The following is a 23,709-nucleotide window of genomic DNA, read 5'->3' as shown; positions in this document are numbered from 1 at the left end:
CTTTCTAAGATTATACACAAAAATTAGCACAAAATACATTAAAGGTATAAATGTAAGAACTATATTTTCAAACTTCTGGACCAAACCATAGGTAAAAATAGTCCACAGGCAGGGAGAATATGTTTGCAAATAACATATCTGATGAATACCTTATAATCAAAATATTTAAAGAACACTTACAACTCAATAAGACAAACAACTTCAACAAGAAAATGGACAGAAGGCTTGAACAGGCATTTCACCATAGGTATATAAGTAGCTGATATATGTAAGTGAAAAGGTTTCATATCATTCCTTAGTAAAAAATGTAAATTCAACACAATGTGATAATGCTACATACCTGACAGAAGATTTATAATAAGGAAGACAATACCAAGTACTGGCTTGGAGGTGAACAAATTGGAACCTTCATACATTGCTGGCAGAGATGTAAAATTACATGTCACTTTGGCAAACATTTTATTAGTTCTTTAAAGTAGGTGTCCCCAACCCACAGGCCATGGACTTGTACTAGTCCTTGGCTTGTTAGGAACCAGGCCACACAGCAGGAGGTGAGCAACGGGCAAGATGGCATCACCACCTGAGCCCCACCTCCTGTCAGATTAGTGGTGATACTGTATTCTCACAGGAGCTGGAACCTTATTGTGAACTGTGCATGTGAGGGATCTAGGTTGTGTGCTCCTTATGAGAATCTAATGCCTGAAGATCTGAGGTGGAACAATTTCATCCAAAAACCATTTCGCCATCTGCCCCTGCCCCATCCATGGAAAACTTACTTCCACAAAACCAGTCCCTAGTGCCAAAACTACTGGGGACCATAGCCTTAAAGTTAAACATAAATCTGCTCTATGACCCAGCAATTCCACTCCTAGTATTCTACCCAAAAGAAATAAAAACATATGTCCACACAAAGACTTGTAAATAAATATCCTTAGCAGCATAATTTATGTCAGCCCAAATCTGGAAACAATTAACATATTCATCAGTTGGTGATTTCATAAGCAAAATGTTGTATACTATACAATGAAATACTCTTCAGCAGTAAAAAAGACGAAATAGTGAACCTCAAATAATGAACCTCAAAAACATACTACATTCAAAATATTTTGTATTGTATGATTTCAATTATAGAAATATACAGAAAAGACAGATCATGTATGCAGACTGAAAAGCAAACCAAAGGTGCCTAAGACAGAAATTAATTTAAAATGAATAATATAAATTAATTTAAAATGGTATCAACATAATTTTTAGAGTGATGGAATTATTGAAAAACTGGATTGCAGTGATGGTAGTAAAATTTCACTAAAATTCTTAAATTGGAAATGACATTGGCAGAATTTTATGAGGTACCTTATATCTCAGTAAAAAAATTTATAAAAAGTGATATGTGATTATTTTATGTCAGACATTATTGGGGGAAATGGAGCACTAAAGTGGTTGAATATAAGCCTAAAGAGGTAGGCAAGAGATAAATTTTTAATGTCAGGTGCTATGCACTGACTGATTTTTGTGCCCCCAAAATTCATATATGGAAGCCCTAATCTCCAATGTTATAGGATTGAGCAGTGGGACTTTGGGGAGGTAATTAGGTCATGAGAATGAAGCCCTTATGAATGGGACTAGTACTCTTTAAAGAGGATACAGGAGAGAGATGATCTCTGTCATGGCCATGTGAGGATACATCAAGAAGGCAGCCATTCTCTGAGTCAGAGATAGGGATTCGACAGACATCAAGTCTGTTGGCACCTTGATCTTGAGCTTCCCAGCCTACAGAACTGTGAGAAATAAATATTTGTTGTTTAAACCACCTAGTAAAATTTACTTTATGCCCCAGCATATGATTCTTTTTTGTAAACATTCTAAGCGCACTTGAAAATGTGAAAATGCATTCATAGATTTGCATTCAGTATTCTGTATCTGTCAAGAAGCTTCATTTAGTTAGTCAAAATATTTCTTACTTAAAAAAACATTTTATAAAATAGTAAAACAAAACAAGAAATCTATGATTCTCCAATTATATTTAACCTCTAGCTATTCCATCTGCCTACAATGCCTTCTTCTACCAACATTTATCAAAATTCTCCTAGTCTTTTCAGGTCTAACTCAATTTCCATCTTTTCTAGAGGGCTTTTTGTTTCCCCAGTTGGAAATACTCTTTTCATTTTCTAAAATCTGTAGCACTTTATTTATATCTTTATCAAATATTGTAGACATTTATATGTCTATTATTCACTTAATAGATTGTAGCTTCCTGAAGGTCTGGAGTGGGAAGAATTGATATTTAATTCCCAGAAACCCTTGCCTTGAGCATGCCTCAGAAAAGTTTTTTATGGTTGAATGAATGAATATAATACAAAGACTCAGGTCTAAGATGGAGATCAATAATTCTACTTATAAGTTTTAGCCCATTTTTAGTCTACTGTTATCCCTCCCTTTTCTCATCTTGAAAAAATATTAACTTTATTACTTAAAAACTGGTTTTATTTTTTGAATTTCTCTTTGGCCTTAATAAAATCATAGTTGTGTACCTCAAACCCTAAAGCTACCAGATTCTTTCAAAATAACTGTATTTGAGTTGAGCTACCAGTAAAATAAACTAGAGAATATTGAACAGGTCGCACAGCTTTGTAAAAAGTCATGTAAAAGCACTAAATACTACATCATTTTGTTAATGAATTTAAAGACCTAATGAGAAAACAAAATGGAACAAATGAATATATTGCCATGATGAAGTTTGTAAATGCAATGGAGATCAGTAGAGCAGAGGGACAGGACCTTTTTACATAACTAAAAGGGCTCACACCTTAGTTTTTAATCTAAGAAAATCTTTTAGGTAGAATAGCCTTACCATCCACATTTAGATGAAGCCTATGCTTGAAAAATAGAATCTATTAGTAAAAATGCTAACATTAAAATCTGCCCTTTTCAATGTTTTTGAATCATTAGGAAATGCTAAACGAAAATCATTCTGCATGAAAGTAAAGTGCACATTAACTCAATAATTCATTTTATAATTAACTTATTGAAGGAGTTTAGAACATTACGTCCTCAATTTTTTCCATTATTCTTTCATATTCCCTAGAATTTAAATAGGTATACTGAGATTTTGAATTCCACAAAACCTTTTGGCTGGAAATGTCATAAAGGGTGTTTAAGATCCCAATTATGCCATGGAACCGTTATAATACTACATACTGCATATTCAGTCATTAATTCTGTGGCATAAAAGTACAACCTAGTGTAATTTTTATCTGTGAAAAGTGTACAAGAGCAGACAAAGCTGTAGCCAACCCATATTTAACCTCATTTCACCAAAGCTCAGCACCATTTCAGTTGAACAAGGAAAATTTTCAGTCAGGGTTGAGATGTTAAAATTTCACCATCCCAAGTTGGATAATCCAAATGAGAAAACCTATAAAGTGTAGTTGACCGAACAAAACATAACAATGGGAAAAGAAGAGCTCAAGAAAAAAAAAATGATCTGTGAACAAACTGTTCCTCCAGGAAACACAGAAACAAATGAATACAAATAGGCACCACTGCTCTGAAAGGACCTAAATCAACAAGCGGACATGGGGGAAATGTTGTATCATTTAGACAACTAAGCCCATTGTTGAAGAGTGAAAATAAAACTTTGTGTGTGTGTGTGTGTGTAAAACTATGTGTGTAATATCATACATTAATATGTGCAAATAAAAATTGAATTGTTTTGCTATCTAGCTGGCAATTTTCATTTTATCTTCAAAGTATTAAGAAGAACCATACATACTCTGTGTAATGACCAATGTCGGGCAATATGTTTTATTCAGTCTTTCAAACAGAAAATGCTGGAATTCATTTAGCACCTTCTATGTCTCTGATACTGACTTTGTTATTGTAACTAGACATAAGGCAATTTAAAACGCACTTTCTGTCTTTTGGTAATGCAAAAGACAGGCATGTTTAACAGAGAATTATAAAACACTACTGTGCCTACTTTATATTTTAAAAACAGTTCTGAATCTACATGCTTATCTCTGTGTAAAATTCTTTTGTTAAGTTACACACACACACGTTATGCTTTGAGTTTTAAGTATAAAATCTACAGGAAAGAATTATACAAAAGTAATCACTGTATTTTTTTCAACATATTTGTCTCCTAACTACTGTTGACATTCTCTTATCAATAATTACACAATACCACATGAAACATTGTAAAAGCAATACCACATGAAAAATGTACTTTATAATCAAGAGCTATGAAAATATTTTCTCAATGATTATATTCCTCTTTTATACTGTGTCTGAGGAAAACTCTGAGTTCCATTAGAGACTTAATCACTAAAAATACCATGACACTGGACTTTTCTCACTGAACATTTTGTCCACATTCTTGTTCTTTTCTCCAGATCAGTGATTTTTTTTAACTTCTTAAAGGATCTCTTCCTTGCATCTGTTAAAATTCAGTCAATTATTTTGTGCAAGAAGATAGGCTATTATTTCGGAAATAACTGTAATAAGGTGTAAGTACAGTAATTGAGGTGTGAAGAGGGTGCTGTGATAGCCTAGGGTTCATAGTGACTCCCTCTGCCCTTGCAGATCAGAAGGCTGGAATGTATTTAGGGAGTGAGTGATTGGGAAAAAGCCTTGGGAAATGGGCAAAGATTATCAGAAACAAATGTCATGAATGTGAAGAATATTCCATTAAAGTAATGACCTGCCTTCAGATAGAAGATAGAAGTCGAAAGATGACTTGGTGAGAATGCACATGAGAAGGCATTTCTGATGGAAGAATGCAGCCACTTAATTATACAGTTTCAGGACCAGGTCTAAAAAATGAAATAATACAAACAATATCATTTATTTTAATAAGTCAAGATTATATTTAACCATTAAAAGCTTATTTTTGATACTACAACACTATTAGTAATAATGAAGTTTTACCTGTTTTTCACCCCACCCAAATTTTCCACCTGTATTTTTGTTCTGCATTATGCCTGTATTAGTCAGGGTTCTCTTAGAGGGACAGAACTAATAAAATAGGTGATAGATAGATAATGATAGATAGATAGATAGATAGATAGATAGATAGATAGATAGATAGATGATAGATAGATATAGATAGATAGATAGATGATAGATGATAGATAGATAGATGATAGATAGATATATAGATAGATAGGGATAGATAAAGGGGAGTTTATCAAGCCTTAACTTACTCAATCACAAGGTCCCATGATAGGCTGTCTGCAAGCTGAGGGCGCAAGGAGAGCCAGTCTGAGTCCCAAAACTGAAGAACTTGGAGTCTGATGTTCAAGAGCAGAAAGCATCCAGCACAGGAGAAAGATGTAGGCTGGAAGGCTAGGCCTGTCTCTTTCACTTTTTCTGCCTCCTTTATATTCCTTGGAAGGTGATTAGATGATTAGATTGTGCCCACCAGGTTAAGGGTAGATCTGCCTTCCCCAGCCCACTGACATAAATGTGAATCCAGACACAACCGGGATTAATACTTTGCATCCCTCAAACCAATCAAGTTGGTTTAGTTAATACCAATCAGTATTCACCACCACAATGCCATTATGGAAACCCCTTTGTCTAAGACAACCTAAGCTTGTAATAATTATTAGCCAATTAAAATTTTAAACAATATAATGCAGCTATAATTGTCATTACTAATGGACAAATGAATTGCTTCTCTAAAAATACAAAAGCAGTTTTTAATAAATATTTCAGACTTTGCTGAAGTTGCTAATCAGCTTAAGGAGATTTTGGGCTGAGACAATGGGGTTTTCTAGATATACAATCATGTCATCTGCAAACAGGGACAATTTGACTTCCTCTTTTCCTAATTGAATACCCTTTATTTCCTTCTCCTGCCTGATTGCTCTGGCCAGAACTTCCAGCACTATGTTGAATAGGAGCGACCCCGGATACAAAATTAATGTACAAAAATCACAAGCATTCTTGTACACCAATCACAGACAAACAGAGAGCCAAATCATGAGTGAACTCCCATTCACAATTGCTTCAAAGAGAATAAAATACCTAGGAATCCAACTTACAAGGGATGTGAAGGACCTCTTCAAGGAGAACTACAAACCACTGCTCAATGAAATAAAAGAGGATACAAACAAATGGAAGAACATTCCATGCTCATGGGTTGGAAGAATCAATATCGTGAAAATGGCCATACTGCCCAAGGTAATTTATAGATTCAATGCCATCCCCATCAAGCTACCAATGACTTTCTTCACAGAATTGGAAAAAACTACTCTAAAGTTCATATGGAACCAAAAAAGAGCCCGCATCGCCAAGTCAATCCTAAGCCAAAAGAACAAAGCTGGAGGCATCACGCTACCTGACTTTAAACTATACTACAAGGCTACAGTAACCAAAACAGCATGGTACTGGTACCACAACAGAGACATAGATCAATGGAACAGAACAGAGCCCTCAGAAATGATGCCGCATAGCTACAACTATCTGATCTTTGACAAACCTGACAAAAACAAGAAATGGGGAAAGGATTCCCTATTTAATAAATGGTGCTGGGAAAACTGGCTAGCCATATGTAGAAAGCTGAAACTGGATCCCTTCCTTACACCTTATACAAAAATTAATTCAAGATGGATTAAAGACTTATATGTTAGACCTAAAACCATTAAAATCCTACAAGAAAACCTAGGCAATACCATTCAGGACATAGGCGTGGGCAAGGACTTCATGTCTAAAACACCAAAAGCAATGGCAACAAAAGCCAAAATTGACAAATGGGATCTCATTAAACTAAAGAGCTTCTGCACAGCAAAAGAAACTATCATCAGAGTGAACAGGCAACCTACACAATGGGAGAAAATTTTTGCAACCTACTCATCTGACAAAGGGCTAATATCCAGAATCTACAATGAACTCAAACAAATTTACAAGAAAAAAACAAACAACCCCATCAAAAAGTGGGCAGAGGACATGAACAGACACTTCTCAAAAGAAGACATTTATGCAGCCAAAAAACACATGAAGAAATGCTCCTCATCACTGGCCATCAGAGAAATGCAAATCAAAACCACAGTGAGATACCATCTCACACCAGTTAGAATGGCCATCATTAAAAAATCAGGAAACAACAGTTGCTGGAGAGGATGTGGAGAAATAGGAACACTTTTACACTGTTGGTGGGACTGTAAACTAGTTCAACCATTGTGGAAGTCAGTGTGGCGATTCCTCAGGGATCTAGAACTAGAAATACCATTTGACCCAGCCATCCCATTACTGGGTATATACCCAAAGGACTATAAATCAGGCTGCTATAAAGACACATGCACACGTATGTTTATTGCGGCACTATTCACAATAGCAAAGAGTTGGAACCAACCCAAATGTCCAACAACGATAGACTGGATTAAGAAAATGTGGCACATATACACCATGGAATACTATGCAGCCATAAAAAATGATGAGTTCGTGTCCTTTGTAGGGACATGGATGAAACTGGGAAACATCATTCTCAGTAAACTATTGCAAGGACAAAAAAACCAAACACCGCATGTTCTCACTCATAGTTGGGAATTGAACAATGAGAACTCATGGACACAGGAAGGGGAACATCACGCTCCGGGGACTGTTGTGGGGTGGGGGGAGGGGGGAGGGACAGCATTAGGAGATACACCTAATGCTAAATGACGAGTTAATGGGTGCAGGAAATCAACATGGCACATGGATACATATGTAACAAACCTGCACATTGTGCACATGTACCCTAAAACCCTAAAGTATAATAAAAAAAAAAATAATAAAAAAATAAATATTTCATTTTCATTCTTTTCTCATATATATAATTTTTGGGTTAAACAAAATTTGTCACTGAAATACATGTGCCTTCTGCACTATCAATATGAAAATTTCACAGAAAATTTTTTTAAAAATATTAAAAGTCAGGAAACAACATATGCTGGAGAGGATGTGGAGAAATAGGAACGGTTTTACACTGTTAGTGGGAGTGTAATTTAGTTCAACCATTTTGGAAAACAGTGTGGCGATTCTTCAAGGATCTACAACTAGAAATACCATTTGACCCAGCAATCCCATTACTGGGTATATACCCAAAGGATTATAAATCATTCTACTACAAAGACACATGCACACATATGTTTACTGCAGCACTGTTCACAATAGTAAAGATGTGGAACCAACCCAAATGCCCATCAATGATAGACTGGATAAAGAAAATTTGGAACATATATACCATGGAATACTATACAGCCATAAAAAAGGATGAATTCATGTCCTTTGCAAGGACATGGATGAAGCTGGAAACCATCATTCTCAGCAAACTAACACAGGAACAGAAAAGCAAACACGGCATGTTCTCACTCATAAGTGGGAGTTGAACAATGAGAACACATGGACACAGGGAGGGGAACATCACACACCGGGGCCTGTCAGGGGGTGGGTGGCGGGGAGGGATGGCATTAGGAGAAATACCTAATGTAGATGACGGGTTGATGGGTGCAGCAAACCACCACGGCACATGTATACCTATGTAACAAACCTGCACATTCTGCACATGTACCACAAAACTTACAGTATAATAATAATAAAAAAATTGGTTTTATTGCAGAATTTAAGTACCTATATATCTTATATTGCAAATGTTTCCCTACCTGACTTTGTATTTAACCACAACATTAATGAATAAATATACAATTTATTTTTTTGTTTTGGCCTTAAGTCACATTTTATTTTATTCATATTTGTTGTGATACTACTGCTTTAAAATATTTTATTCTGTTTATTTTTGCAACTATATGTTGGAGGCTAAGAGGCAAGTTTAAATGCTGAGGAAGTAGTTTCAGATAAAACATCATCTATGGCCGGGTGCAGTGGCTCATGCCTGTAATCCCAGCACTTTGGGAGGCCGAGGCGGGTGGATCACAAGGTCAGGAGATCGAGACCATCCTGGCTAACACGGTGAAACCCCGTCTCTACTAAAAAACACAAAAAATTAGCCAGGCGTGGTGGTGGGCACCTGTAGTCCCAGCTACTTGGGAGGCTGAGGCAGGAGAATGGCGTGAACTTGGGAGGTGGAGCTTGCAGTGAGCCGAGATCGTGCCACTGCACCCCAGCCTGGGCAACAGAGCGAGACTCAGTCTCAAAAAAAAAAACAAAACAACAACAACAAAAAAAACCATCATCTATAATCATCACATGATTATACTTATCTAATGGCCTAACTTTATAATGGTTGAGCCAAAATTTAATTATCAAGAAAATAAAAAAAAAAAACTACTACCATGTTATCCCATCCACTACCCTGACATTTCTGAATGGTGTGGCCAATGGATATTCCCTATCTAAAAGCTAAGCATGTCTAGGTGACTGCTACAGTGTTTTCCAGGTGGCTCATGTTTAAATATGTTGGAGAAATGATAACTATTATGATCATTTAATATTGGCAATATGCCAATCTATTAGAATCTCTAAATATTGTTTAGCTTTATTTTACATAAGAATTGCTAGACTTAAATGACTTAGTTTACCCCCAAACACATATTAACATCTAAAGCACAATCTGGGAAACACTGTCCTAAAATCCTTTAAATGTTTAATCTGATTGATACAAGGGACTGTTCTCACTCTTTTGTCCTCTCTAATTCTACTCACTGACATTTTATTAAGTGAAAACTACTCCAAGGTATCTTCTTTTACTTCCGTCTTTACTATTCTCCTCCCAAGACACAATGATCAGTAGTTTATAGTTAGTGCTTAAATAGAAAACTGTCTTCTTTATTTCCATTCTTCTTTAAGCGTTCTCTCTCTGTCTCCACACACACACACACACACACACACATTTATTTAGCCAGAAACAGGAAAAGGAAAATAAGGATGGTGAGAGGGATACAGCAGATAAGGAGGAAGGAGAAAGGGAAAAGGAAAGAGCGGAGGGAGTAGGAAGAAAGAAAAGAAGAAAAGGGAGGAGCAGGAACAGTTTGAAAGTCTTCACATATGACGAACTGTGGAAAGTGAAGAAAAATAACAGCCTAACTTTGAGAGACATTCAATCTAGTCTTAAGGATATGTAAAGATAAGTGCTATCTATAATAGATGAGAACAGAGAGAACACAAAAAGGCAAAGCCAAGGGAAGGACCTGAAAGATTGATGGCTTTTCATGTCATAAAGGAGAAAAGGAAAATATTAGAGGAGGATGGAGAATGATCTCAGATGCTAAATCAATGAACAGATGCTATTGGACTTAACAGTTTGACCCTTATAAAGTCACTAAATACCTGGGTAAGAACAGTTCCAGTAACAAAATTCCAGCAATTCAAGTGCAGAAACATATTGAAAGAATTATATACCATAATAAAGTAAAATTGATCTCAGGAATACAAGGCTAGTTTAACATCCAGTGTCAATAAATGCAATACACTATAGCAATAGAATAAAGCACAAAAACTAACATCTATTGAAATGAATAAAAGGTATTTGACAAATTCAACCCTCACTTATTAAAAAGAAAAACTAAACAAACCAGGAATAGGAAGGAACTTCCTCAATCTTATAAAGGATATCTATGAAAAATCCAAATCTAACTTCATACTTACTGGCAAAAACCAGAATGCTTTCTCCTTAAAATTAGGAGCAAGACAATGATGTCTGCTTTTGCTGCTTCTATTAAATATTGTACTATAAGTTCTAGTCAAAGCAATTGCCAGGGAAATTAAAGATTGAAAATGAAGCAGTAAAACTATCATTAAATACATGAACTTGCATATAGAAAATCCTAAGGAATACACATAAAAACTAGAACTAATAAACAAGTTCAGCAAGGTTGTAGGATACAAAGTCAATGTTTCAGATATACTAGTATCTTGAATACATAAAAGGCTCCCAAAACTCAATAGAAAAAAAAAAATCAGTTACAAAATGGGCAACAGACACAGTTTACTGAAGAGTATAGATAGATGGAAAAAGGCACATGAAGTGATATTCGACACCATTAGCCATCATCAAAATGAAAATAAAAGCCATACTGAGGTATCACTTCACACCTGTGTGGATGATTATATTTAAAAAGTTAGACAGTAATATGTTTTAAAGAGGATATAAAGAAATTGAAACCCTTGTATACTTCTGGTAGCAGTGTAAAATAGTAAAGCTGCTTGTAAAATACACAGTTTCTTAAAACATAGAGTTACCATATAACACAGCAATTCTACTTCAACATAAGCACTCCAGATAAATGAAAAGTTATGTTCTCATAGAAACATGTATATGAATGTTCATAGCAGGGTTATTTATAATAGCCCAAAGTGAAAACAATCCAAAAGTCCATCAAATAATGACAGAATGAGCAAAATGTGGTATACCCATACAACAAAATGTTACTTGGCTGACCATACATAAAAAGGAATAAAGTCCTGATCTGTGCAACAAATAGATGAACTTTGAAAACTTTATGCTAAGTGGAAAAAGCTAGTCACGAAAAATCATATAATTTATTTTATCTGAAATATCCAGAATAGAAAAATCTGTAAGTGATAAAAAGTATATTACAGCAGGCGTGGTGGCTCACTTCTGTAATCCCAGCACTTGGGGAGGCCGAGGCGAGCAGATCACTTGAGATCAGGAGTTTGAGACTAGGCTGACCAACATGGTGAAACCCCATCTCTACTAAAAATACAAAAATTAGCCGGGCTTGGTGGCACACGCCTGTAGTCCCAGCTACTCAGGGAGGCTGAGGCAAGATAATTGCTTGAACCCTGGAGTGAACCCTGGAGGCAGAGGTTGCAGGAAGCCAAGATTGCACTACTGACCTCCTCCAGCCTGGGTGACAAAGTGAGACTCCATCTCAAAAAAGAAAAAAAAAAAAGGTAGATTACTGGTTTCCTAGAGCTGAGAGGAGGGGAGTTGGTTGCAGGGAAATGGAGACTGACCACTAATAAGTAGGTTTCTTTTGGAGGTTATGAAAATGTTCTAAAATTAGAGAGTAGTGATGGTTGAATAACTCTGTGAAGACACTAAAAACCATTGAATGGTGCACTCTAAATGGATGAATTGTTTGGTATGTAAATTATATCTCAATACATCTGTTAAAAAATAACAGTTCAGGTAGATTAAAATAGGCTATGATATATACGACAAAAGAAGATGTGAAGATTCTACTTAAGGCATTGATCTCTGTTCTAGTTCACTGAATATTTACTACCCATTTTTCTTTTCTTCAAGTTCTGCAGATCCATACCAAGCGATGATGTCAGTGGTTATGGTAACTTTGTAGGATAAACAGTCTACATAATGCTCCTTTGTGGTTCTGTGGTATTGGCTACTTTGAGACTTTTCCAATTTCTGACAGATGAGTACTTGCAAACTTTAATTTTAGAATATCTTTAATAATAACTCACCTTTTCCCAAATTTAATGTATTTGGGCCTTAATGAAATTATAGACATACAGTGCAGCTTTTTTACATGTGAAAAACTATCTGTCAGGTGGTCTTCCTGATTTTCAATTGAATACTTACTATCTGTTCAAAGTACAGAAGCTCATTCAGCCTACTCAGGAATTCATATGTCTTATCTCCATTTGAGTCACTACTAATAAATTATGAATTTAACAAGTTTCTGTGAGCCAAATTGTCTTCTTTAACTTATTTTCAGGGTATCTTTGAGAATACATTTCCATAAGAAATGTTTTATAATCAGTAACTATAAAATTCTAACTCATATTGGAATCAGTATTCTCTAAAATGATTCCATGACTGTTCCCCATGGGCCAAGGCATTCTGTGAAGGGGCTGGGTTTCTGCTGGACTTCTCAGTAGGCCGAAGTATATTGAGATTCTTCAAAATGAGGATAAAATGTGTGTCACAGTTTTAAAGCACATGGGATTTAGAGTTGGAAAGATCCATGGTCAAATTCTAGTTCTTAAACTCACTAACTGTGACAGTTTAAAATTAAAACTTAGCTACTTTGTCTGTTAAATTGGGAAGATAATGATACCTAAGGCATAGGTATTATGAGAATGAAATACAACAATACATTTGTCCATTCAGGCTGCTATAATAAAATACCATAGACTGGGTGTTTCAAACAACAGAAGTTCACTTTTTCACAGTTCTCTAGACTGGAAGTCCAAAATCAAGGTGCTGGCAGGGTTGATGTCTGCTGAGGGCACTGCCCTGGGGTTGCAGAGTCCTGCCTTTTGGCCATGTGCTTTTCTGACCTCTTCTTTGTAAGTGTGCAGAGAGTGAGGGAGTGAACACTTTGCTGGATTTTCTTATAGGGACACCAATCCTATCAGATCAGGGCTTCACCCCTGTGACCTCCTTTAACCTTAACTACTACTTCCCTAGAGGCCCCCCTTGAAATACATCCGTATTGAGGATTAGGACTTCAGTATAGAAATTTTGAGGGGACACAAACATTCAGTTCATAATAAATAATATTTAGAATGTACTTACAGTTCCTGGCACGTAAGTCCCAAATTAAGAGCAGTTTTCATTATTATCATTATTGTTATCATCACAATTTTCATTATTACTCTTAATAATGCTATTCACCCAGGAAAAACTATATATACATATATATCCCAGAAATCCTATCCTTCAAAATAAATTAATAGGTGGCAAGTTTGATGGTTCTGGAGTTAGGCAGACCTGGATTCCAGTCCTAGCTCCACCATTGACTGTTTGCAGAAGAAGCATTCTGAGCCTCAAATTCCTCATCTACAATAATGGGGTAATGATCGCCCCTCATTCATAGGCCTATTAACAGGACTAAATGAAAAAACTTATGTAAGTGCTGAGAGAAATACTGGACAAAGAGTGCTCAATGATGATAGCTTTTACTATCACAGATACAACTTTGGTAAATTTCTACAGTGAGTCCTTGTAGGCACACCTCTAGGTTTATCTCCAATTCTTTACATTGGAGAAAACTGAGAATTTGATTCTAAGTACTGGGGGACATATATGTAACTCACTCAGCAGCACCAATGCATTTTTAAATGAAAAATGCAAAACACATATTTACTTTTTGTTATCCAATGTCAGAAAACTACTCTTTCTGAATCTGACTCAAATTGCTTCTAAAATGCAAGTTTATTAAAATGTGTAGGGTATGCCTGGTATTAAGAATGGTGTATATCCTTTACACCTGCGTCTGATCAGAACTACTACAGAAGTCTCTAAGCTCCTGGAGACCAGGGCTGTAACTACTCTCATATTTAAAAAGGAACTTTCCATTGCTTCTTATAGAAGAAAGCAGGGTGGTAAGGACTAACAGCTTTCATAAAATGGCCATTTTTTTTCCTGGTAAAGTTAGCTTCTTGCCTTTCAGACAACAAACTGTCTGTTGGAATATGTATGGTTTTCACATGGCTTTTTCTTATCTATGCTGAAAGTTTTCACATCTCTTCCGGCAAACATAAGCCTGTCACAAATGAATCTACCACATATAGATCTGTCCAACTAGCTATGTCAACAAGATTATATCCATCAGATTAAGTGTACCAACAAATATTTAAAATGTTTTGCCTGTTGCCCATGTTTTCCTAATGCTGACCTCTAGGCTCAGTCCTGCCAATCTGTGGAGTAGATGACCATCTGCAATTCACTCTGCTAACAGGTAGATTCTGGTAATTTTCTTATCTAGACTGCCCGTCATCAGTTTCCAATACATTATTTTAGATAAACATAGCCTAGGCATTATACTTTCTTGGTATAATGAGTATACTCATTATATTTCAGTCTGAATATAAAGAATTCCTAGATGTGTTAATGACCCCTGGCCCCTACACCCACACCCACCTTTCCACCAACAAGGAAAGAAGTCACAGCTCCAACTATAACCAAGTTGGTCAGTCCTTTAGTCATTGGAAAATATATTCAGATTTATGTTTTAAGATAGTAATTCTACTTCTGCTTGATTGTTCCATTGTTTATATCAATGATACCCCTCACCCCTGCAAAAACACTGCATCTATTAGTTTCAATGGACGTGGAATACACAATTCCTTTAAGTACTTTGTAAACTTTGCGAATATTAGGTGCAGAATTTGTGCTTCCATTATTCACTTTCTTTTCTTCTTAATATTCTGGACCTGTTCAAATGCTGTTCAAAATCTGAAAAATAGAATAACTTTCTGTAAAAACTTACAACTGTGGTATTTATTAATATTCAGAGGCATGGTGTTTCTTTTTCTTTCTTTTCTGGGATATTTTAGAGAGTGTTAATTCTTCATAAGGGGCCTATTATGTTTTTCAGGTTGTGAACTGCTGAGATTCTTGGCATCTTAAAAAGACACAGCAATCCAGGAACAAATAGACATTTAAAGAGAAGAATGCTTATTACACTGCCATGTGGCCACTGGGTACTCATTAAATATTAGTTGATGTTCAACAAATTGAGTGGAATGTAGTTAATTTCTGCATAAGGAGACTGCAAAGTAGAACTTCTTCGGTTATGCCTGAAACTAGAAGAGAAGGTTTAAAAATGAAGAATAAAAGCCTTCTCATAAAACTTAAATTGGTATTCTGGCTGTCATAAAATGCCATAGAGTATCACTGTGATGGTGACACAATACTAATCAAAATATTATATATAGACTCTGGATGTTTTGACAAATATAGGGCTTGTCCAAAGTTGAAAAGCCTTTTCTCATAATATTCTGATCACTTTAATCTTGTAATTGATTTGAGGTAGTAGTAAGATGGTTAAAATAACTGATCTATAAATAATCTATAAAATTATGTGTTAGTAAATTTTTATTTCAGTGGAGCATTAGCTACAGACAGACAGTTATAGCGACTTGCTTCTGTAAGGATTTGTTTATGCCACAGACTGGTCATTGAATCTTATTAACCATTGAACTGGTGTTCATGACCTCATTTTTCCACAAAAATATAACTACAATATGCACTGATTACATATAAAGTTATAATTGTAACTATCATAGTCTAATATAATGTATCCTCTTGGAGTACAAGGAACTTTTTGACATCTGTTATTCCCTGTTTATATTCACAAAGCAAAAAAGGCCTGTAAATGACTCCAAATACTATCCTTCTCTGTCTTCTTTAGGAAAGGCAGGCTGCAGGTTTCAAAATGTTGCTTGTGTCATTATGATGAATGGGTATACCTTCACTGTTGGGTACAAGGTTCTATATGTGCTCTTCAAATCAAACTTGTTAGATGTGTTGTTCAAATATTCTGTATCTTTGCTATTATAGTGCATGTTCAGAGGAGATAGTGCTGTTGGTGATACTCTGGACATTTGTCTCCCACCTTTGATCTACTATAGGTTCCTGCCTACTTTCCAAGCTTTACTGTCTGGATATACTACCAATTTTGCTGTTTCTTGCATCTGAAACAAGAACCCTATGCAAATAAGAGAAATTGTTTCCGATGCAGAAAACAGCCTTTGAAACCAAGACTACATTGTAGACAGGAGATTTGAAGTAAAATGGAATAAATGCAAGCTTGTCTGCTATCACTGCTAAGGACAATGAAAATCCCATTATCATGAAAGCATGGGCAGCTGGGTGCACAGGACAGTTATGAAACAGAAAATTAAAGTATTCCCTATGATAACCATGGTTAAAGAACTGATTGAAAGCAACTTTGAAGTAAAGGAGTGCTCCTTGTTTTTGCCGTGACAGACTTGTCTGATGGGTAAAAATAATTCAAGGAATACAGCATAAGGTGTGTGTCTCTAAGGGCACTGAACAATTTAAAGAAAAAAATGACAGGGTCAAATCTGTAAAATTTGGACAGGGATCCAAGATAGTTGATTAGAAACAGCTGTGGTGCACAGCCCTCACAGAGAGGAATGAAAAGGTTTGAGGGAATTCAGCACTTCCAACTGAGATATCGAGATTCTTGCACTGAGATTGACTAGGCAAACAACTTGACCCACAGATAAAGAAGAAAACTAGGGGGGTAGGCAGGGCTGGGAGTCAGCCCACCCAGAAGTGGCATGGAGCCAAAGGAACACCCACCCCTAGCCAAGGGAAATGATGAGTGATTGTATATTTCCACCTGGGAAACCATGCTTCTACAGATCCTTGCAACCCATTGATCAGGAGATCCCCTCATGAGCCATGCCACCAGGGCCTTGGGTCTGATACACACAGCCATGTGGAGTCGTGGCAGAGTAGTCGCTCAGGCACAGAGATACAGTTGCAGTTTTACATACTCTGGCCCCAGGATTCTTCGTAAGGTATGAAATACATATCCCTAGGAAGAGGGCTGAATCCAGGGAGCCAGGCAGCGTCATTCTGCAGGCCCCACTTCCAAGCACCTCACAAGTTAAAGCCCACTGGTTTGGAATCACAGCCAGCCAATAGCAGTGGGTGGAGTCTGCCTGAGATGGGTCCAATTTCCTGGGGCAGCTTCCATCTCCATTGACTCACCTGCTCCAGCCTGCTGGCTGTGGATAATACAGATGGTCTGGATGAGGAAGGCTCCCTCACAACACAGCACAGCTCCCTTGCCAAATCATCACCAGACTGCCTCTTTAAGGAGGACCCTGATCCATTCCTCCTCACTTGGCGAGACCTCCCAACAGGGGCTTCAGCCAGTCCAGCCAGGGTTCTACAGACAGAGCTTTGATCTCTCTCTGGGGCACAGCTCCTATGGGAAGAGGTGGCCCCCATCTTGCAGTATGGTTGACTCAGCCACTCCAGCCTGCTTGCTTTGGAGAATACAGGTGATCTGGACAAGAAAGGATCTCCCTCAGTGTAGCACACATGCTCTACCAAAAAGCAGCCAGACTACTTCTTTGGGTGGATCCCTGACCCCAATCCTCCTGACTGGGTGAGACCTCCAAATGGGGGTCTGCAGCCACCTCCTACAGGTGTGTATGGGCCAGCAACAGGTCAGTACCACCCTGGGATGAAGCTTCCAGATGAAGGAACTGGCTGCCATCTTTGATGTTTTGTGGGCTTTATTGGTGATACCTCCAGGTATGGGAGAAACTGAGGCAACTGGGCTCTGGAGCAGACCCCCAGCAAACTGCAGAAGCCATGTGGTGGAGTGGTCTGACCGTCAAAAGAAAAACAAAGAAACAAAAAACAAGAACAACAACGAAAACATCAACAAAAAAATCCCACAAAATCCTCATTCAAAGGTCAACAGCCTCAAAGACTGAAGGCTGATAAGCCCACAAAAATGAGAAAGAATCAACGCAAAAACACCGAAAACTCAGAAGTCAGAATGTTTCTTCTCCTCCAAATGACTGCAACATATCTTCAGCAAGGACACAGAACTGGGCTAAGGCTGAGAAGGCTGAATTGACAGAAGTAGGCTTCAGAAAGTGAGTAATAACAAACTTTGCAGAGCTAAAGGAGCATGTTGTAACCCAATGCAAAGATGCTAAGAATCATGATAAAACAATACAGGAGCTCATAGCCAGAATAGCCAGTTTAGGGAGGAATATAACCAACCTAATGGAGCTGAAAAACACAAAATGAGAACGTCACAATGCAATCACAAGTATCAATAGCAGAATAGATCAAGCAGAGGAAAGAATCTCAGAGCTTGAAGACTATCTTTCTGAAATAATACAGGCAGAAAAGAGTAGGGAAAAAATAATGAAAACTAATGAACAAAACCTCTGAGAAATATGGAATTATGTAAAAAGGCTGAACCTATGACTGATCGCGGTACCTGAAAGAGATGGGGTGAATGAAACCAAGCTGGAAATCATACTTCAGAGTACCATCCAGGAGAACTTCCCCAACATAGCAAGACAGGCCAACACTGAAATTCAAGAAATGCAGAGGACCCCAGTAAGACATTCCATGAGAAGATAAACCCCAAGACACATAATCATCAGATTCTCCAAGGTTGAAATGAAAGAAAATACGTTAAGAACAGCCAGAGAGCAAGGCCAGGTTACTTACAAAGGGAAATCCATCAGACTAACAGCAGACATCTCAGCAGAAACCCTAGAAGCCAAAAGAGATTGAGAGCCAATATTCAACATTCTTAAAGAAAAGAATTTCCAACCCAGAAATTTATATCTGGCCAAACTAAATTTCTTAAGTGAAGGAGAAATAAGGTCATTTTCAGACAAGCAAATGCTGAGGGAATTTTTCACCACCATACCTGCCTTGCAAGAGGTCCAGAAGGAAGCACTAAATATGAAGGAAGGAAAAACAGTTACCAGTCACTACCCAAACACACTGAAGTATACAGACCAGTGACACTATGTAGCAACCACATAAAAAAGCCTGCAAAATAACCAGCAGGCATCATGATGACAGGATCAAATTCACAACACTAACCTTAAAAGTAAATGGGCTAAACACCCCAATTAAAAGACACAGAATGTCAAGCTGGATAAAGAGCCAAGGCCCATTGGAATGCTGTCTTCAAGAGGGCCATCTCACATGCAAAGACTCACATAGGCTCAAAATAAAGGGATGGAGGGAAATTTACCAAGCAAATAGAAAACAGAGAAAAGCAGGGGTCACAATCCCAGTTTTGGACAAAACAGATTTTAAACCAACAAAGATAAAAAACTGACAAAGAAGGGCATTACATAATGGTAAAGGGTTCAATTCAACAAGAAGAGCTAACTCTCTTAATTATGTATGCACCCAATATAGGAGCACCCATTTTCATAAAGCTTAGAGATCTACAAAGAGACTTAGACTCCCGCACAATAATAGTGGGAGACTTTAACACCCGACTGTCAATATTAGACAGATCATCAAGACAAAAATTAACAAAGATAATCAGGACCTGAACTCAGCTCTGGATCAAGTGGACCTGATAGATAGCTACAGAACCCTCTACCCAAATTCAACAGAATATACATTCTTCTCATCACCACATGACACTTACTCTAAAATTGATGACGTAATTGGAAGTAAAACACTACTCAGCAAATGCAAAAAATAACTGAAATCATAACAGTCTCTCAGACCACAGTGCAATCAAATTATAAGTCAAGATTAAGAAATTCACTCAAAAGCACACAACCACACGGAAATTGAACAACCTGCTCCTGAATGATTCTTGGATAAACACTAAAATTAAGACAGAAATCAAGAAGTTCTCTGAAACTAATGAGAGCAAAGAGACAACATGCCAGAATCTCTGGGATACAGCTAAAGCAGCATTAAGAGGGAAATTTATAGCACTAAACACCCACATCAAAAGCTAGAAATATCTCAAGTTAACAACATAACATCTCAATGAAAAGAACTAGGGAAACAAGAGCAAACTAACTCTAAAGCTAGTAGAAGACAAGAAATACCCAAGATCAGAGCTGAACTGAAGGAGATAGAGTGCAGAACTGTTTGATGTTGGAGGAAAAGCAAGGATGTTGAAGGAGTCCCACTGATTACCTGAGGTCAGATACACACAGGGCCTGCCTAATATTGAGGCAGAATTCTCCCTACATGAGCCTTCTGAATATAGAGTGATAAGAACACACACATATATATGCACACATGTATATATACACATATATGGGCCAGGCACAGTGGCTCATGCCTGTAAGGTCGGGAGTTTGAGACCAGCCTGGCCAACATGGCGAAACCCCATCTCAACTAAAATTACAGAAAATTAGCCAGGTGTGGTACCACATGCTTGTAATCCCAACTACTTGGGAGGCTGAGGCACGAGAATCACTTGAACCTGGGAGGCAGAGGTTGCAGTAAGCCAAGACTGCACCACTGCACTTCAGCCTGGGAGTCAGAGTGAGACTCTGTCTCAAAAAAAAAAAAAAATATATATATATATATATATATATATACACACACACACACATACACACACACATACACACACAAACCCATTGGGAAAGGGGATAGAAGCACAGAAAAGAACCCCATTATGGTGCAGAAATGCAGTGCTTGCTGAAATCTAATGAAGGAACAGAATACAGAAAAAAAAAGGCTCTTTGACATTACAGGCCTCACACTAAAACAAAGTATGAACAGAATATCACTTCAAAAATTCATTGAAACCTGTAGTGCAACAAAGCTAAGTATAAAGCAAACTTGTATACAAATTAGGTTGATTCAACCCTCCACGATAACACCATGACAGAATAAGACACTTTCACATTTCTGGGCATAACTATTATTTACTTTAGTTTCTGGTTTTGTTAAAAGTCTGGCATTCAATAAGAATTATGAACTACAAAAAATATCAAACCAATATCATGTGTTACCAAAAGATAATATAGTCAGAGGGAAAAAATTCAAATGTGGCACAGATACTGGAATTATCAGATGGGACTTTAAAATTATTAAATAGAAACATTATTTGGCTAAAATGTTAGGGATAGATGACATGAAGAACAGATAGAGAATTTCAACAGATAGATAAAAACTATATTTTAAAACCCCAAGATACTAGAAATAAAAAAAAGTCAGAAATAAAGAGTTTCATCAAAAACCTTATCAGCGCATAGTTTCAATATAAGAAAGGATCAACTAAACTGAATACAGTGCTATAGAAATTCACTAAACTGAAATACAAAAAGCAAAAATCATGAAAAATTGAATGAAACATTCAAGATCTATGGGACAATACATAACAATCTAGCATGAATGCACAAAGAGTCCTTGGTGAAGAAAAGAGTGGGTAATAAGATATTTGAATTAGTAATAGTTGAAAAAATTTTTTTTAATTATCGGCCAACAATAGCTCACATACTCCAGAAAATCAGAGAACCCCAAACAGAATAAATGAAAAGAAAAACAAATCTAGGTACACTTTAGTCAAAGTGCCAAAAATCAAAGATTAAAAAGAAATCCTGGAGGCAGCCAGAGAAGTCAGGAACACTCCATAGAGATGAACAACGATAAGAGGCATGGTTTACTTCTCATGAAAAATACTGAAAGCCAAAAATAATGGAGTGACATGCATAGTGTTGAAAGATAACATACACTTGGCTGAAATAGTCTTTCAACGTGAGTTTTGAACTGAGTTTTCTTCTAGCTCCTGTTTCAGATGTAGAAAGCTGAATAGAGCATTACTCCTACATAGATGACAACAACAAAAAACACACTGTATAATCTAAAAAGTCAGAACTTTTCTGGAACCCATCAAAGAGTTGTGGTCACAGGAAAAACAGCTAACCCAAAATCTAAGAAAGACAAGTACAGCCAAAGACAGACAAGACATAGTAGTTGCTTCCTTGCAGAAGATGACAGATTCCATACAAACTGCTAATGAAAATTTAGGTAAATGTTTAACAAAGGCTGCTAAAAGTTGAGTTTGGGCTAGAAAGAATACACAGAACTCCTATGAGCCACAGACACAAAGGAAGTTCTCAACCACTTGCAGATCCTTCCTCAGAGATTTTACCCAGTGCTCAAAAGATCGGGGACAGGGCAAGAGATCTGAGAAAACCTCCTCGTGGTGCAGTTTTGGGAGGAAGGAACAGCAACTATTGCTGGAAAAGTACAAAGCTTCACCTGAATTATTCTTCTCTATCTTTCCAGAGAATAAAAGGCTTACATTTCGTAGGAAGGGGAGAATCTCCCTTAGGGTACAAATGAAGACCCACACAAACTGAAACAAACAAAATGCCACTCAACTGAGTAATGGATAAACTATAGTATAGGCACACAATGGTATATTTCCTAGCAAAAAAGGAACAAGTGGAATTGATACAGCAACAACATACATAAAACTGAAATGCATTTTGCTAAGTGATAGAAACAGACTTAAAAAGCCACATGCTGCAGATTCCAGTTGTATGACTTCCTTGAAAAGGCAAAACTATAGAAAAGAATACAGATCAGTAGTTGCCAGGAATTAGGGGTGGCAAGATAAATTGACTACAAAGAGGCACAGGGTAATTATGAAAGCTGATAAAATTGTTCTCTATGTCGACTGTGGTGATGATTACATGATTATGAGCATTTGTCAAGGCTCCCAAAACTCTATGATAATTAGGGTGAATTTTGTTGTATGTAAATTATACCTTGTAAAAGCTGATAAAAGAAAACATTAAGTAATTTAGGTAAAATAAATAAATTTTAGATAGAAATAAAGAATTCCTCTTATTAATGTAAACTAAAAGGAATTATAAAACAAGTACTGTAGGCTAAAGGGATATACAGTCATGTGCCACATGATGACATTTGATCAACAATGGACCACATGTGTGAAGGCATTCCCATAACATTATAGTGGAGCTGAAAATTTTCTATTGCCTAGTGACATCATAGTCATTCTAAATGCATTACTGAACTGTTTGTGGTAATGCAGGTATAAGCAAATCTACTTCACTACCAGTCATATAAAAGTATAACACATGTAAGTACATACAGTACATAATACTTGATAGTGATAATAAATGACTGTTACTGGTTTTTGTATTTACTATACTTTTAATCATTATTTTAGAGTGTACCCTTTCTACTTATTAAAAAGAAGTTAATTGTAAAACAGCCTCAGGCTGGTCCTTCAGGATGTGCTCCAGAAGAAGGCATTGTTATCACAGTAGATGACAGCTCCATGCGTGCTGTTGCCCTTGAAGACCTTCCGGTGGGGCATGCTGTGGAGGTGGAAGACAGTGATATTGATTATGTTGGCCCTGTGTAGGCCTAGGGTAATACGTCTGTTTGTGTCTTAGCTTTTAACAAAGGAGTTTAAAAAGTAAAAAAAAGTGAAATATTAATTATTTAAATCAGGAAAAGCTAATAGAATTATGATATAAAGAAAGAATATTTGTATATAGCTATACAATTTATTTGTGTTT

Source organism: Symphalangus syndactylus, chromosome 3 (assembly GCF_028878055.3).
Source record: "Symphalangus syndactylus isolate Jambi chromosome 3, NHGRI_mSymSyn1-v2.1_pri, whole genome shotgun sequence".
Taxonomy (NCBI): Eukaryota; Metazoa; Chordata; class Mammalia; order Primates; family Hylobatidae; genus Symphalangus; species Symphalangus syndactylus.
This window is presented reverse-complemented; position numbering follows the sequence as displayed.